The sequence below is a fragment of the Leptodactylus fuscus genome, chromosome 10, assembly GCF_031893055.1.
Source record: "Leptodactylus fuscus isolate aLepFus1 chromosome 10, aLepFus1.hap2, whole genome shotgun sequence".
Classification (NCBI taxonomy): Eukaryota; Metazoa; Chordata; class Amphibia; order Anura; family Leptodactylidae; genus Leptodactylus; species Leptodactylus fuscus.
Window position 1 is genome coordinate 62,374,487 of NC_134274.1, and position 17,922 is coordinate 62,392,408.

A 17,922-nucleotide genomic window follows, 5' to 3' on the forward strand; every position below is an offset into this window, starting at 1 on the left:
CCACATGGTGAAGAAACTCCCCCTCAAGAAGCCCCCGGGACCTTCAGTAATCTGCGGGGGACCCTCTATGATGGACCCCTTCCTCCAATGGCAACCTAGCACCTCAGCACAGGTCCCAACAACACGGGGGACTATGCGCCATCTTTCTTTCCCCCCGCACACAGTGGGACTCCAGCTCTCCTCTCCATGCTCTGCTGCCTGTAGCTTCTTCCGCACTTCCCCCTGATAGCTCTACTCCTCTGTACCCTGGCCGGCTCATACTCCGGCCTCATGCTTCCGCCATCTTGGAGACTCCTCCATTTACGTCCAATGCTTCATTTTCTCGCCCAAGCTGGCAGGAAGCCAGCACCCAAGTGAGCTGTGACGCCTCTCCCCTCCTGCGCTACCTCCGAATACCCCATCTTGGAACCTGGGGCATGCCACACTGGACTTTCTCCTCCTCTGCCCCCCCCCCCCCGGTTCTCCCTCTAAGGAAGCTCCTGCCATGCCTCCTAAGCTCCCTCCTGCCTCTCCTATGGTGTGTCTTCTACACCCTCTCCTGAACATGAGGTGCACCTGTCTTTGAATTCTCAGGGGCTTGTGGGGCTGTCAGCAGTAGAGTACACCTGAAATATGCTGATATCAGGTTTTGTGCCAGTCCCCCATACCCCTTCCTGTTTTCCCCCGGACCCCTCTCTGCAATGGCAATCTATACTCAATCATCTTCCTACTAGACAAGACTTCCAACAGGACTTTAAGCTCCTTATTGATGAGGTCAAAACCACCTTTAACTAAGAACTTACTGTTGTACGTACTGTCCTGTGCTAATTAGCTGTTAGAGTGGATTCGCTAGAGTCTTCCCAGGATGAGACTTGCATCTATATGTCTCAAATGCTCAATGTGGTTTTAACCCAGTCCGAGATTCTTAAAGTGACGACTCGCCACCTTGAAGATCTGCATAATCGCGGCAGGAGACATAACAATAGAGTCTGCAGCGTCCAGGAGGCCATGGGGGAGGAGGATTTAAAGGGGCTCTATCAGCAAAATCATGCTGATAGAGCCCCACATATGCGTGAATAGCCTTAAAAAGGCTATTCAGGCACCGTAAATGTTATATTAAACTACCCCCCCCGGGGGGGGGGGTAGTTTAATATAACTTTTACAGTGCCTGAATAGCCTTTTTAAAGGCTATTCACACATATGTGGGGCTCTATCAGCATGATTTTTCTGATAGAGCCCCTTTAAAGGTTATCCTGGAGGCCATTTTTAATATGCTCTTGGGTAAACCATCTGAATATCACACTTAACTGGATAGGGTGCATAAGACCCTTCGCCGCAAAAATGTCTCTGCTACTCCGAGGGATGTTATTTGTTAAAGACTATGAATTTAAGGAAGCCATCACGGCTCAGGCCCGCTCCAAACGGACTTTGATTTTAACAGCTCTGGGACTCTGCTGCTCTCCTCCCTCTCCCCACTCCAGTCTGGAACACTGTCCAGTCATAGAGACAACACCTGCCATCTCTGGACTATGGCTTTGGGTCCCCCTGTTGATATATGCTGGACTTTGAATTCTTTCTGCTTTTTCTTCCATTTCATTCCCTTGTTGACTCGGTTTTTTCCTGCTGCTTTTCTCTTAATACTCGTATGTTCTCAGTATGTACGGATGCACATATATATTTACAGGGGAGGCTGGTGGGAGTTGGTCCCTGTTTATGTGATTGGTTCACTTTTTTTTTCTATCTGATCCTTCATCCTTGCTGCCCGTCCCCTAGGGGTGTATCGCCAAGGCTGTTGTCTTTTCACACGGCACACTGTTTCGGCTGGATCGGCATTGATCTTGCATCTTTGCAAATCCTCCAAGCCCCTCTTGGGAGACTTTCTCCCTGGTTATGTTAATGTTTTCTTATAATTTGTCTCATTTGTTTTGTTTTTTTGTTTTGTCTTCCCTCCCTTATTCTTCCCTGTGTGTTCCAGATCTGGCCCTCACTCGCCTGGTTGTGGCTCCTGCATACCTCCTGGATGCTGTTTTGCAACCCTTGAGGCCCTGCACCTCCTTTCCTTCTGTAAGCTGCATCCCCCTAGTGCTTGCTCTCCTATGCTGACCCATGGTTAGGATTGTATCCATTAATATCAAAGGGCCTTAACTAATGTGAAACGCAGGTTGGCCTTGACAGAACCCTTAAGGCTGATATCGCATTCCTTCAGGAGACTCACTTTGATAGCCCCAGTAATTTTAATTTTGCCATGCACTTCTATCCCACAGTTTATTTTGCCGCTCATGCTAAGAAGTGGGCGGGGACTGCCATACTTGTTTCATCATCCTGCCCCCTTGAGGTTACTACTTCTATCCTTGAACCCCTGGGACAGTTTGTAATCTGCATGGGATAGCTTGGTAATCTCTATGCCCCTAAATCCTCCTAGCATGACTTTCTCACTAGGGTTTTTAACAAATTGGATGCAAACCAGTATGAGGTACTGAGCAAATGTCTGTTATCCGCTAAAGAAGTCTTCTAGAGCACTGGATAACAAGGGTGGTGATGGAATGGAGAGATATACAGCAGCAGGAGCCCTCTACACCCACGAGGGAAGATAAATTGCAGAAGAATGATCAGAACGAAGAGGCACCTCACTTGCTCCAAAATTTTGAAGTCACACGTAGCTTTATTTAGATAAAAACCAACACACGACGCTTAAGCAGTGTTTCTGGGTACACCCCTTTCACAAGTAGGGAAATATTTTTTTTTTTTACACGTGTAAAAAAGTGTCATTGAAGTCAATGGGAGTCTTATTTTTACACGTGGCAGAGGGAAGGACCATCCTTGCGGAGGACAGGCGGGGAATCAGCACTCACCAAATTTTGATAAATGGAAGTCAACTTTATTAGGCACCACACGTTCCGGGCAGACAGCCCTTTTGGGCGCCCCAGGGTTTATAAAGGGCTGGTAGACATCATGTGTATGGCAGGAAGGAACGTCACGCGCCAAACCGCCGATACACACACGTGACGTCCCTTCCTGCCATACACATGATGTCTACCAGCCCTTTATAAACCCTGGGGTGCCCAAACAGGACAAGTAATCTGTCCATAGTGACGGGGTAAGTGTTTTTCAGCCTCATTTATTGATTTATTTATTTATATACTATTGATATTTGGTCAACTGTGGCTTAAGTAGTGGCCATATGCAGATGTGTTTTTTGGTTGTACGGCAGTATAGCACGGACTTATTGTGGATATGTAACAGGCATTTCTTTGGTTATACATGTCTGTTAATTGTGCAGATCAAGTCATATAACTGTGATTTATATACCTAACGATTTTAATCACATTTGGTACCATTATTAATATTCGTTTGGTTGTTTTTTTGGTAGTCTTGTTGAAAAAGGGAGAAGTAACTACTCTCTATTTATTTATTCAATTATTATCTATGTATTTATCCATCCATATATTTTTTTTCCTCATTTATTATCGTTTTATTATCGTTTTATGATCATCATGTGTATTTATATGCATATAATGGATTTTATACTATCATGATAGGGGCTTTTACATGCTCATTTATACTCCTGATGGTGCATACATATGATGTAATTATTGTGTATTTTGATTTGTGTTTTTGGAGTTTTATTAAGGTTGAATGTAATTGTGAATATTCATTTTAAAAGATTAATATTGCACTTGAAAAAGGGCTGTCTGCCTGGAACGCGTGGTGCCTAATAAAGTTGACTTCCATTTATCAAAATTTGGTGAGCGCTGATTCCCCGCCTGTCCTCCGCAAGGCTGGTCCTTCCCTCTGCCTCAGATTGACGTCCCTGTGACTGCCATCAGCAGCTGCCTTTCCAGTTCCCCACTGGTTCTTGCCTACTATGTTTATTGGTTGTTGTGTTCTACACAACCAAGCCAGGTGAGCGGACACCTGTTTGTCTCTATTTATTCATTAAACAATATACCAAGGGTATTACACAAAGAAAGGCTCGGTGCCGGGGACCTTGTTTTCTTCTCTTATTTTTACACGTGTATTTTTTACACGTGTATTTTGCCAAAATACACGCGCGTTTACTCTGTGTGAACGGGCCCTAAGGGAGCCTGCACACGGAGTTACGCTCCGCTCATTCTAAACGTAAAATTCGTTCAGAATGAGCGCGTAGAAACCAGCTCCCATTGATTTCTATGGGTGCCGGCATACGTGCGCTACCCATTGAAATCAATGGGAGGCTTTTTTCCCTATTGCTTTCAATGTGTTACGTGCGTATCACATTGAAAGCAATAGCTAAATAAGCTTCCCATTGATTTCAATGGGTAGTGCACGTATGCCGGCACCAATAGAAATCAATGGGAACTGGTTTTTACGCGCTCATTCTGAACGAATTTTACGTTCAGAGTGAGCGGAGCGTAACTCCGTGTGCAGGCTCCCTAAGACTGACAAACTATTTTTTTGGAAGTGGAAGAAAGCATTTTCCACAGATGGCACATTTTTCTAAGTACAGCCAATTTCTTAGATTTGGAAGATACATAGTACATGAAGTTGGATGAAGACATCAGTCCATGAAGTCCAATCTATAACACTACAGTATCCTACAGTATTGATCCAAAGGAAGGCAAAACTTCCATGAGGCTTGTGCCATTTGCCCTATTTCAGGGGAAAATATTCCATCCAGACTGCAATCTGGCAATCTGCATAAAACTCTGGATCAACTTGTCCTTAACAAAATCTAGAACCCATAACCCGTAAAAATTGTTCTGTTTGAGAGAGACATCCAAGCCCTCTTTGAACTTGTCCAATGATTCCACCGTCACCACTTCCTGGTGCAATAAGGGGGCGTTCACACTAGCGTCGGTCATGCGCGGACATTAGCATCAGATGCTAGCTGTGTCCGTTGCATTTTGCATTGATTTAATGGGACATCATGTGCATTCTTTTATAGTCCGTGTCTGTCCTTAAGTGTCTGTTCACAAAGATGTCCGATTTTTCAAGCGGACAGCAAAATCCTACATGTAGGTTGCATCACCCAAAACTGGAAGTGACTTCAGCATGCATCCCAGCGTGGAACGGAGGGAGGAAGGGAAGGAGCTGTTTAACTTTTTGTGTGCTTTTCCTGTCCCTAATAGTGGGTGGAGATACAGCCTCTGCGAGGCTGTATCAAGCTCAATTGCTTTATTGGGTTTTACAAAGAATCTTGTAGCAGTGCCATCCACCAGTCACAGTCAATGATCAATGTAGAAAAATCAGGGTAGAAAGAGATTCGACTATTATTGTAGAGGATTTATGCCTTAGCTCTTACGGCTTGAAAAATTGCATCACTGTTTCGGTTTCGGAAGTATAAGAGTCCTGCTAACAGGGGAAGCCAGGATGACCAGAGAATGTAGGGATGGGTTGTGCCTGTTCAATAGCAAAAAACAGAAGATATCTGCACCCACTAAGACCTTTAGCCAATTTTTAAGAAAGGTCAGAGGACCAGAACCTTCTTTTCAGGAAGACAGGGATGGCATTTGGGAAGGGATGTGGGGGCAGACACTAGGCTCATGCCAATTGACTGCAGGAAAGCTAATGGTAAGGGGCCCAGTGTCTTGTGCCGCCAGGTTCCTTTCCACTAGATGCCTGCCCAAGGGAGATCTGTAAAAATAAAAAAACATACTCTTCTCTTTTGGGCGATCGGTGTCCTCTTCTGGCCATTTCTGGCCTGTAGCTGACGTCACTCACTCACTCTTTTTCCGCCAGCTTCCTTTTCAGTTATGTGGCTGACATCACGTGTCTCAGAAGTCACTGCTGAGGCCTTTGATTGGGCCTCAGTGATCACATGGGACTTGCTGACATTATGAAGTCAGCGTGCCTCCCGTGACTGCTGAGGCCCAATCTCAGGTCTTAGCAGTGACATCCGAGACAAGCGAAGTTAGCAGCAGACCGTGCTTTGTCCTCACCTCAGGTTGCCCCACAGTATCATGTCCCCCCACACTGACATGCTCCCCTCAGGTTTCCCCCACAGTATCATGTCTTCACCCCAGTTTGCCCCCATAGTGTCATACCCCTCCCCCTGTTACCCCCACAGTTTCATGTGTCCCCCCCACCTTCACTCAGGTTGCCCCAGTATCATGCCATCCCCCCCCCCCCCCACAGGTTGGTTCTGCAGTTTCATGTCCCCCACTGTATATATCAAAGCAAAAAAAACTAACCTTAATACTCTCCTTTCCCGTTTCCTCCTCTCTCTGGTCCCAGAGTCTTTAAGGAGTAACAGGCGCAATTTAAGTGATGTCACTACATTGCTCCTTCTGCTCCAGAGGACGCCAATGAGTTGGGATAGCTCGGATCCACTGCCATGGACAGCGGGATAGCAAATATAGTACTGTCCCGCTGTCCAAAGGGGGCTCCCGCTAGCTAGGGCCCAGCCGTTTTTGTGTTAAAGATTATTTTCTTTACACATATAAATGTTATTTATGTGGGGGGTTTTTTGGAGGAGGGGGGGTTGTACTAGATGAAATAGTGCAGCACGCAAAAGCAAACTTGCAGAAACAAGCAACTGCAAAGATATAAGAAAGAATATACTCGTGCACTGCTTTTTTCATGTTTCAATATGTTTTGAATAAAAAATGCCTTCTGTCTGGTCTTCTGCTCATTAGAAACTCTTGTTCATATTTGACAGAATTCATAATTGATTGTGGGAAAAAAGATCATAGCTGGTGAAATCTTGCTGTGGTTTTACAAATGGTGCTGAAATTGTGTTTTTTTTACATGCAGATTAGCCGCCCACAGATGGGGCAATATGGGATTATGGATCTGCGGCAGTTTAAACTACTAAACAGCAGATATCCAATGCTTATTGGATTTCTGCCACAGATTCCACTGCAAACACACACGTTGCATATTGTTTGGCCTTATTTTAGGTTTTGTTTATTCAATATGTAAGTCCTAACAATTGTTTTTCATTCATGGTAAAATGTGAACAAAACTGTGTTTTTCAGGTCTTTAGGAAATGGTATGGAAAATGAAAATGATGAATATCATAGATCTACCTCAAACCACAAGGGTCAAAATTGCCGTCCACAGTATCAAAGAGCAGTTGTTCGCTTTCTGGCCTATTTTGTGGCACATTCCATGGATGGTGGCAATCATCTGACTTATTTGTTGGGTTCTGATTGGATGTTGGATGTATCACCTCTGATAAGGAGTCAAGCTGTTATCAGAGATCCACGTATTGCACGTCTGGAGGAGGAGGGCAGTGTTCTCATTGGCCAGCAGCCAGGTATCACATCTGTTGAGGTAAAGTGCTCTTAAATTGCTTTGTGTATAGCTGTATTTTTCTTCTTACGTTGATATTTCTCCATGTTAAAAAAAACAAAAAAAAAATCAGTTTTGAAAATTTAAAGTGGTTATGCAGATTTTAAAAATATGTGCCAAATGCATCAATACAACACTTCCTATTATATATCCTGTTTAAATTTGTCACAGTTTATATGATTTATTTTAAGGTCATTGACTTGATGTTCCATTTGGAGGCTCACTACCCCCCCTCCTGTGAGCAGGGGTATTCCCATCTCAAGGATCCTATCTATACTGGTAGCTTATGTAAATTGCAGACTTTTCTTAAATGTATTTCTTTAGAAATGCTGATTTGTTTGCCTGATATGTGAACTTCTTCCTCCCATTGTTTGCACAGCATTTCCATATTACCAGACCTATTTGATAGGACAGATGACTTGCTCTTGCTATTATCTACAGCTCTGCAGGACAATCAGTTCAGCTAATTGCAGTTTGCTGATAAAGCCCTGAAACACAGATAACATGCAGTCTGTTCTCTAGAACTATGTGCATATTATTTGATCTGCATAAATATTTTGATACTTCATAGTGTCCTGTTAAGCAAGCTGCTTTTGGCAAGCTGGGTGAGGGGAAATACAGGAAGTGAAAAGAAGAGACAGCAGGCAAACTGCTGAAACCGGGAAATGGGAAAACTCCTTTAACCACTTCAGTACCGGGCCAATTTGTGGTCCAGGACCAGACACATTTTAGGTTTATTTCGTATGTGCGGTTTTGAGGGCTGTTACATTTTTCTCATATGTCTCAGTCAACTAATTTTTGCGTCTTTTTTCGGGGACATATAAGGCTTTATTTTTATGTTGCTTTTATTTTCAAATGTTATAATTTTTTTTATATCCGGGAAAATATAAACAAAATAGGAGGGAAATTGTGTCTGGTTTTCAATTTACTATTATTTCTTTTAAATTAATAACACAAAGTGTCACTGAAAAACTTTATAATATAGTTTTTCCTCTCCGTTACGGTAATTTTTATATTGTATGGTGTCGCCAGGGGTGGGGCTATAACCTTTAACAACGGCGTTTTATTAGTGTATTTTTTAAAAAAAATTATTTTATTTACATTTTTTTAAAAACTTTTTAAAGATATATATATATATATATATATATATATATATATATATATATATATATATATATATATATATATATTCAGATTGTGTCCCCATAAGGTCACAAGAGACTTTTGGGGACATCTGATCACTTTTTTTTTTGTATTGGAGGCTGATTTCCCCTGCAACTGAGGCTGGTACATTTAGCCTCAGTTGCAGGAGGAATACAGCCTCCTGCACGCTGTATACACAGTATACAGAGCTGATCTGGGTCCTGTTGGATCCAGCAGCTCTTGCAAGACGCGGCTCCCGGCGGATCACGTGACCGCTGGGTTAGAGGGCGGCCGCATCATGGCGGCGCCCATAGCTGTGTATACAGCGCTCATTGAGCGCTCTATACACAGCGATCGAGAAGGCAGGGGAGGTAATAAATCTTCCCTGCCATCTCTCTGGGAGCTTTGGCTGAAGTTACAGCCGGCTCCCAGCTTCAGTAGCTCCATGATCTCCATGCAGCTACTGTGTTCTGACTGTACGTACCTGGGTGAATTCCTTTTGTCCATCATTATCCGGGACGCTTACTCCACATTCCTCTTGTGCATTGTGCTGGTCCTTCAGCGGTTTTCTGTTTTTGCGGTAGGGTCACGGCTTCCAATTTGTCGCACTCCACTTGGGCCCATTGGGTTGGCCTTCACCCCCTGGGTTTTCGTTAGGGTGCTGGCCTCTCTCATGGCTATTCTTCGCCCGGAGGTGTGTTTGTTGTCCCGCACCTGGAAGATCTTCTGGCTAAGGCCCCCTCCAGGACAGACTATCTCTCCAAATTACAGATCACTCTGGAGGCAGCCCCGCCTGTCAGTTTCTGGAGATGACTCTCAGCCTGCTGTGAACAAGCAGCACCCCGGCTCCCTCCATCCCTAAGAGCGGGGAGCGCGTCATCCCCTGGAGCTGCTGCAAGTGTCCAGAGTGCTTGTTCACAGCGCAGGCTGAGAGTCGACTCTCAGCCTGCACTGTGAACGAGCAGACACCGGGGATCTCTGGCTGCATCCCGCGATCGACCTATACATCCTTTGCGATCGACCGGTAGATCGCAATCGACGTATTGGGCACCCCTGGTATAGCCTGTGTGGGCGGAGCCTAGTGTCCGCCTCCTAGTGACCAGGTCTATACCCAAGGTGCTGTGTCCCCCAGTGAAACAACGAGAAAAGGATTTTACAGGTGAGTACACAAAAATCCCTCTTTTTCCAGAAACGTTTAATTTCAGTCTCCAATATATTGTGCCCCAGCTTGAGTGAGACACAAACATTCCGAAAGCTTTTGTGCCAGGGAATCCTGCTTACACAGGTTGGGCACTGAAATGACGTATCTCTAGAAAAATTGCAATTTTCACTTTCAGCATTAATTTCAGGAAACTAAATTTTTGCAACAGTCATGGGTTAAAAGTGCTCATTAATGGGGCAGCCAGTGAGGGTGGTGCATATGACTATTCCCGGCATGTTGCTCTTTCACAGTTAAGTCCTCCCTTCTGTATCTGTTACCATTAAAAATAAAATACCCTTCAGCAACTCTCATCTGATCCCTGGATTTGGCAGTCTCCTGAGTGCATACTGTCACTACCTTAGATCAATGCTCTAGTCAGTGATTAGCTTAATCAACATTTCGAGGTATTTAATTCTGTGCTAAAATGGAAGCAGGGGATTGCTGAGGTTCTCTTAATTTTTTTTGTTCTTGTGATAAAAAAAAAGACATACTTTCTTCCATTCTTGTCTATGATGTTTTTTATTCTTTTATATGTGCAGGTGCGCTCCCCACTCTCGCATTCAATTCTTGGTGAGCAAACAATCTCAGTCTCTCCAGAAACTGTTTCCATCTTAGAACTGCGTTCAAACTTGCTGTGGGGTATATCCCTCACTGCCACACCATCTGTTATCAAACATTCTGGTGTTTTTACTATTTCATACAAGTCTCAAGCAGCAAAAATGATTCCCAAACAGGTAAGAAAAGATAGCCTCATAGCTTTACTGTTTGCAATTATATGGTAGTCTTTTCTTTCACATGAGTTTTTCAGACATTGCGCCTAGTGTCAGACTGGTGCTTTTAGAGTGCACAAATGACATTGATTCCATATCATAAAATATCATTCCATTTTACATAAAACCCATTGTTATGTGTGCAAGCACAGGCCAAATCTCTAGGCCTCATGCATGTGTACCACCTTCAAATGGGACAGAACTGTAATATGCCACCAATTGTAGCACAGAGAGCCATACTAGTCCTCCATATACCTTTTGAATTCATATAAATTCATATATGCTTTTGCATGAAGCAGGCAGAAATTGTATTTAGCATGCTCCATCTAATGTTGTATCAGTTTTTCTTCCTTAGAAAATGTTTCTATTTATAAAATGTCTCTATAATATGGTGCAGTATGTATGCACCATGCTGCAGCATGTGTGTGATAGTAAGTTTGTTAGTCCAAAAGCATTTATGTCAGAAAGGGTACATGTCAGTAATTTTGCATGTGAGTACGTACAGTACAGACCAAAAGTTTGGACACACCTTCTCATTCAGAGTTTTCTGTATTTTCATGACTATGAAAATTGTAGATTCACACTGAATGCATCAAAACTATGAATTAACACATGTGGAATTATATACTTAACAAAAAAGTAAAACAACTGAAAATATGTCTTATATTCTAGGTTCTTCAAAGTAGCCACCTTTTGCTTTGATAACTGCTTTGCACACACTTGGCATTCTCTTGAAGAGCTTCAAGAGGTAGTCACCGGAAATGGTCTTCCAACAGTCTTGAAGGAGTTCTCAGAGATGCTTAGCACTTGTTGGCCCTTTTGCCTTCACTCTGCGGTCCAGCTCACTCCAAACCATCTCGATTGGTCTGGTGACTGTGGAGGCCAGGCCATCTGGCGTAGCACCCCATCACTCTCCTTCTTGGTCAAATAGCCCTTACACAGCCTGGAGGTGTGTTTGGGGTCATTGTCCTGTTGAAAAATAAATGATGGTCCAACTAAACGCAAACCGGATGAAATAGCATGCCGCTGCAAGATGCTGTGGTAGCCATGCTGGTTCAGTATGCCTTCAATTTTGAATAAATCCCCAACAGTGTCACCGGCAAAGCACCATCACACCTCCTCCTCCATGCTTCACGGTGGGAACCAGGCATGTAGAGTCCTTCTGTTCACCTTTTCTGCGTCGCACAAAGATACAGTGGTTGAAACCAAAGATTTCAAATTTGGACTCATCAAACCAAAGCACAGATTTCCACTGGCCTAATGTTCATTCCTTGTGTTCTTTAGCCCAAACAAGTCTCTTCTGTTTGTTGCCTGTCCTTAACAGTGGTTTTTTAGCAGCTATTTTAACATGAAGGCCTGCTGCACAAAGTCTCCTCTTAATAGTTGTTGTAGAGATGTGTCTACTGCTAGAACTCTGTGTGGCATTGACCTAGTCTCTAATCTGAGCTGCTGTTAACCTGTGATTTCTGAGGCTGGTGACTCGGATGAACTTATCCTCTGCAGCAGAGGTGACTCTTGGTCTTCCTTTCCTGGGGCGGTCCTCATGTGAGCCAGTTTCTTTGTAGCGCTTGACGGGTTTTTCCGACTGCACTTGGGGACACTTTCAAAGTTTTCCCAATTTTTCGGACTGACTGAACTTCATTTCTTAAAGTAATGATGGCCACTCGTTTTTCTTTACTTAGCTGCTTTTTTCTTGCCATAATACAAATTCTAATAGTCTATTCAGTAGGACTATCAGCTGTGTATCCACCTGACTTCTACACAACACAACTGATGGTCCCAACCCCATTTATAAGGCAAGAAATCCCACTTATTAAACCTGACAGGGCACACCTGTGAAGTGAAAACCATTTTCGGTCACTATCTCTTGAAGCTTATCAAGAGAATGCCAAGAATGTGCAAAGCTGTGATCAAAGCAAAAGGTGGCTACTTTGAAGAACCCAGACTATAAGACAGATTTCCAGTTGTTTCACACTTTTTTGTTACGTATATAATTCCACATGTGTTAATTCATAGTTTTGATGCCTTCAGTGTGAATCTACAATTTTCATAGTCATGAAAATACAGAAAACTTTTTGAATGAGAAGGTGTGTCCAAACTTTTGGTCTGTACTGTACATGTACCAATAAATCTGTGTGCAGGATGAAGTGTTTCATTCAAGTTTTTATCATTAAGGTTTGTTCCAATAAGGTAAGTGTGTGTGTGTCAGTGTGTATATATGAGTAAATGCAGGTGTTGGTAAGTGTGAACCAGTGCATCAGTAAAAGTAAGTTAATATTATTCTCAACAGTTTACTGGTGCAAATGATCACTGAAATCTATGCCATCTGTATGCTCAGTTAGATGTAGCACAGGTGCATGGCCAGTGGAGAAACAGCTACGTTTATGAAAATATGTGCTCCTTATCAGAAATGAGACTTTCACTGCTGCAGGTGGTAAGAATCGCCCTGAATACACCAGTCTTCATATATTTTGCCCATTGTATGAGCAAATAAGTTTTTCAAGCAATTGTCAAGCTTTCAGTCATTCAGGGATATTGCTATAGTTATAAAAGATCCTGGTCCCAAGTATCATTTCATATGTATCCAACTAGATACAGTTCAAATTAGATGCAGTGACAACAAACACAGGGGCGATAAATGCAGAGCACAACAAAGGTTCTCCGTTACCACCCAGTGTGATCCAGTCCTGCTGCTCCGATATTTTCTTCCTGCGGATGTCCCTGAGTCATGTGACTACTGAGGTCAGTCAGTGGCCACAGTGGCAGACACGGGATGTCACTACCTGTAACGTTTCCGGGTCCTTTCCTTAGACCGCTGATTATCCTCAACGGTCACGCGAGGTCAGTCAGTGGCCTGAGGAAAGGGACCTGGAGCGTCACAGCCGACGAGGACTTCTGCCACAAGAAAACATTTGAGCAGCAGGACCGCACCACTGTGGGAGGCACTGGAACATTGGGACAGGTTAGCATATATATATATATATATATATATATATATATATATATATATATATGTATATATATATGTATATATATATATATATATATATGTATATATATATATATGTATGTATATATATATATATATATATATATATATATATATGTATATATATATATATATATATATATATATATAATATATTGGCCATAAAATAACCTTAGGTGTTTGGGGTCGTGTGCAGGCTGACCCAATGGATGGAATTGCCTGAAAATTTGTATGTGTGCTAATCAAGGCATGGGGAAACAGAGATGGCATGAAAAAAAAATTTAATACCAAAACTCCCCACCAGGGGATAATGTGGCGCTGTACAGTGAGCGCGCGGCGCAAAACCCGTCTGTCGATACTTAGGGTTCTGTGTGTTGACCGTTCCATTCAGGTAAAAATGCGCTTCGTCGCTCCACAGGATATTCCATAGCCAATTGGTATCCACTTCCACTCTGGCCAGAAACATTAATGCAAATGTCATGCGGGTGTCATTGTCACGAGGAAGCAGTTGGTGATGAAGGCTAATTTTGTATGGGTATGCCCTCAAGACTTTTCACAGAACTTTCCACATGGTACTGTATGGGATGCCTAATTGCCTGGAAACACTGCGTGCACTTCAGTTACCGCTATGACTACTGGTGCTCTGTTCCTCAACAGCTGCAGCAATATCCTCCACGACCTCGGTGCATACAGGTCGTCGGCCGCGGCCTGGTTGCACACTCAATAACCCAGTTGCCTCAAAACGTTTCATCATTTGTCTCAGCAACGTTACAGACATTGGGCCGGCACCTGTATGCAGGTCTTTCAAAAGACGAAAGCTCTCAAGGCAGCTGTGGCGTTCCCGGCATTCTCATAAAACAACCTCAGTGGACGCGCATGATATGGCAAAAAGACAGGCATCGTGACGACTAAGTAGAGAATAAGGGACGTTTACTGTACAGCGCCACATTATCCCCTGGTGATGAGTTTTGGTATTAAATTTTTTTTTTCATGCCGTCCGTTTCCTCATGCCTTGATAAGATAAGATAATCCTTTAATAGTCCCACAATGGGGAAATTTCAGTGATACAGTTTCATAGATGGTACAGTAGTATATAACAAGAGAGAAAAACACATACAAGCTCATGGCAGATAGAAAAATCCTAGGAATCATAGCAACTAAAAAGAAAGAAACACAGACACACTGTAGGGTCATTTAGTTATCTGTGCGGAGTGATGTTGATAATACAGCCGAATGTGGTTGTAGGACACGAGGAGGGGGGTCACAGCATGTAGATATAACAGCCAGAAACGTTTTTGCAAAGGTGGGGGACATATGCAGCTATCATGATAACATGTGGCAGTTCCTTTGGTAGGTGGTGAGATCTCCTTCTCACAGCTGATAGTTCGGTATCTTGCATCAGCACTATTGTCCATTAACCACAAAAAAAAATGCCCCAAATGTCCTTCATCACAAGCCCTCCTCCTCCTTTCTTCTTACCACTGTGTTCTACTGCCCAGACAAGTCCGAAGCCACCCAGGTAGACAGGGTGCTGCTCTCTTGCCAAGCTTCCATAACTCCTGGGGTAGGTGGGTGATGGTAGTTTCCCAGGCTGTAACAGAGTCCCACGTGTCCACAGTTAAAGAAAGAAATACCAGTCAGCTGTAGCATCTTCACACATCAGCAATAGACACCAAAAATCATCTCCTTGAAAAGAAGAAGTCCACACATCCATGCAGGTTTCTCCTCCATGCCGCATGGTGAGATATGCTGTCCTTAGCTCCTGGGGGATGGTAGCAGGCACATGTGCACAGGACAGAGTCATTGTCCATGCTTTAACAATAGATATAAAAGGAACAAAATACTCCACAGGGTCTTCATTCGATTTATAGTTGCTAATTCATAGTGCTAGTTTGCTTAGTTACCGGATTCTTGAAGATACAGAGAAAAAGAGTGAAAAAGGAAAGATAGAGATTGCTCCCAGCTTGGAGCTCTGTATCAGGCAGCCAGCCACTCAAGGGGGCGGCGCCTAAAAAAAAAAAAATTCAGGCAATTGCGTCCATTGGGTCAGCCTGCACACGACTCCAAACACCTGAGGTTATTTTATGGCCACCCTGTATATATATTTTATGTTTTTCCCCGGATTAATTCATAAATTGATTTTATTTTATTCTGGACAACCTCTTTAAGTATGCAAGGAAGTCACTTTTCTAGGGGATTAAATTACAAGGATTAGTTACATCTGACACCTACTGCTGGGGATGCTAACTCTGCTACTAAGTCTGTGCTGTACATTTGCAATGCTATGCAGATAGTGCATTCTGCCAGTTGTGAGTGCCAGTCTTTGCTTGTGTACACCAAAAGTGTAAAAACTGAACAAACAGTGAAAGGGTTAAAAAAATAATATATATTTTTTTTCTTTTTAGGAGGCTATTTTATCTATCTGCCTACTTTTCAGTGATATGTCTGTTGCTCCAATAACCATCTATAATCCTCAAGAGCTGTCTTTGTCCATTGTGTCCTCTGATCCATCTGTTCTGTCAGTCAGCCGTGCTGTGGTATCTGCAAACTACTGGTCTATGCCTGTATTGATTTTTGAAAACCCGGGAGAAGAACCTCTTTTGCGTATATCTATTTTCTTGCCAGAGAATTGTAGAGAAAAGGAAACCACTGGTTTGCTCAGTGCTGGGTATATCAGAGTTACATTTCCTAGGAATGGAACAATACGTGATGAACATCTTGAAAGAGACATAATACAGAGGGATTCTGTCCTATTGACCAGGGATGGTGACATTATTTCAAGTACTAACAATGTTATTCCAGGAAGCAGTGACATAATCCTTGGGAGTGATGATGCTACCATAAGAGATGAAAACGCTCATTCTGGTGCTGATGACATTGTTACAACACGATGGGGAATACCAGGTTTAGAAGAAGGACTTTATGGACTCCTTGCAATGTGCTCTCTGCTCACCCTTCTTTTCTTTTTTAGCTGTTTGGCTTTTATAAGAAAGCATAGAAAAAAATCAGCACATGAGGGCCCTGGAAATCCTGAGGCTCCAAACTGGGTATGGTTACAAGGGTCAGATGCTGATGGACCAAAATCCCAAGGAGCAGTGGGTGAGGAAGAGGAGGAAAGAGGGCAATGGGATGCCAGGAATGCGGGTACTCAAAGTCTGACAAGTACTTTTCATCCAGTGAGAAATTTTCATGACGCTGAGACTAATAGTGATTGTCACTCTGATACTAGCTCCTTCTCTGCATCTACAAACCATTCCAAGGCTTATTTAGAAGCAAAAAGATCTGAAATTAAGTCATTTAAAACAACAACTCCTGGAGAAAGAAGAATTGAACGAGCACCTAATGATCCAAATGTGCAGTCTATTTTGGTAGCAAGTGAGGAGGACATTGTTTGGGTATGCAAGGATATGGGAATGAGGGAACCTCAAGAAATCCTGAGCTACATGGAAAGAATCAGAGCGGAAACACCTCACCAAGATGATATTAAAAGAGAAGGACTAAGGGGTAGGGGAATGGATATATTGGGAGCGAGAGTAAAAAGAATTACTTAACATCACAAACAAAAATGAATGTGGTTAAACAACCGATGAACAAAAGTTTCATATTTGAAGATAATCCATGGGCCTTTTGTAGCAATATCCACATTTTGTGTTATAATTCATTGTTACATAAAATGAGAGAGAATGAGGTGTCAGGACCCCCATTCTCTAATGCTGAGCAAAGTATGAGATTTTAAGGCAGGGGATAATTACATATTACAGAAGTCCAACTGACAATCTTGATTGAGAGTAAGATTGAAAATAGTAGTCATACTATGGAATGTTTATGGAAGAAAACGAGTTCTATGTTGTTAGGGTAAAATATTAGGTGAAATACAAATATGATCTGCTAAAGCACAACGCAATCTGTAGTATTACACTAAAAATAATTGTATTTAAAGTAGTTGTCCATGATTACATTTTTCAAATTCTGGACAAGCACTTAATTTTTACATTCTACAGTTCTCACCATGTATTAAAGTTTAAATGAGTTTCCACTGAAAACATGATTATCCACTTTTCATAAATGTCACTACAAAAAAAACCCACAAACAAAAAAACTGTTTTTATGGTCAATTTTGCCCAGCGTGTTGTTTTCAAAGAACAACCAAACATAACCACCATTATCATAACTGTTCTGTTGTGTGGCTAGTGAATGTGACAGAAAGGGCTCTTTCTCGATCACCCTAATAGTGTTTCCAGTTACTAGATGAATAAGCATTTGCAATTGAGTGGTCTCAGTAGGCTAAAAAAAAAAAACCAAAAGGGGAAAAAAAAAAAAAAAATGTGTTTTTCAGCAGCACATCACCCTGTGCACTGGAGCTCTGCTATTAGCAAACAATGAAATTACTATCTATAGGCCAGGGTGAGTGATTGCATTAGCAATCATTTCTTCTGTATGTGCTTAATAGGATTCTATCATTACAATCCCCAGTACTACCATGTTGAAATAGCCTTGAGGGTCCATTCACACGGAGAAAAATGGTGAGGAATTTGGTGTGGAATTTCAGTGTTGAAAAAAAAGCCTCC

General features: G+C 42.5%; 1 pseudogene; it reads left to right on the forward strand.

The window, feature by feature from the left end:
* LOC142183487 (transmembrane protein 132A-like) overlaps positions 1-17,297 on the forward strand; it is an 86,037-nt pseudogene extending 68,740 nt beyond the window's left edge.
* Positions 17,298-17,922: the final 625 nt, after the last annotated feature.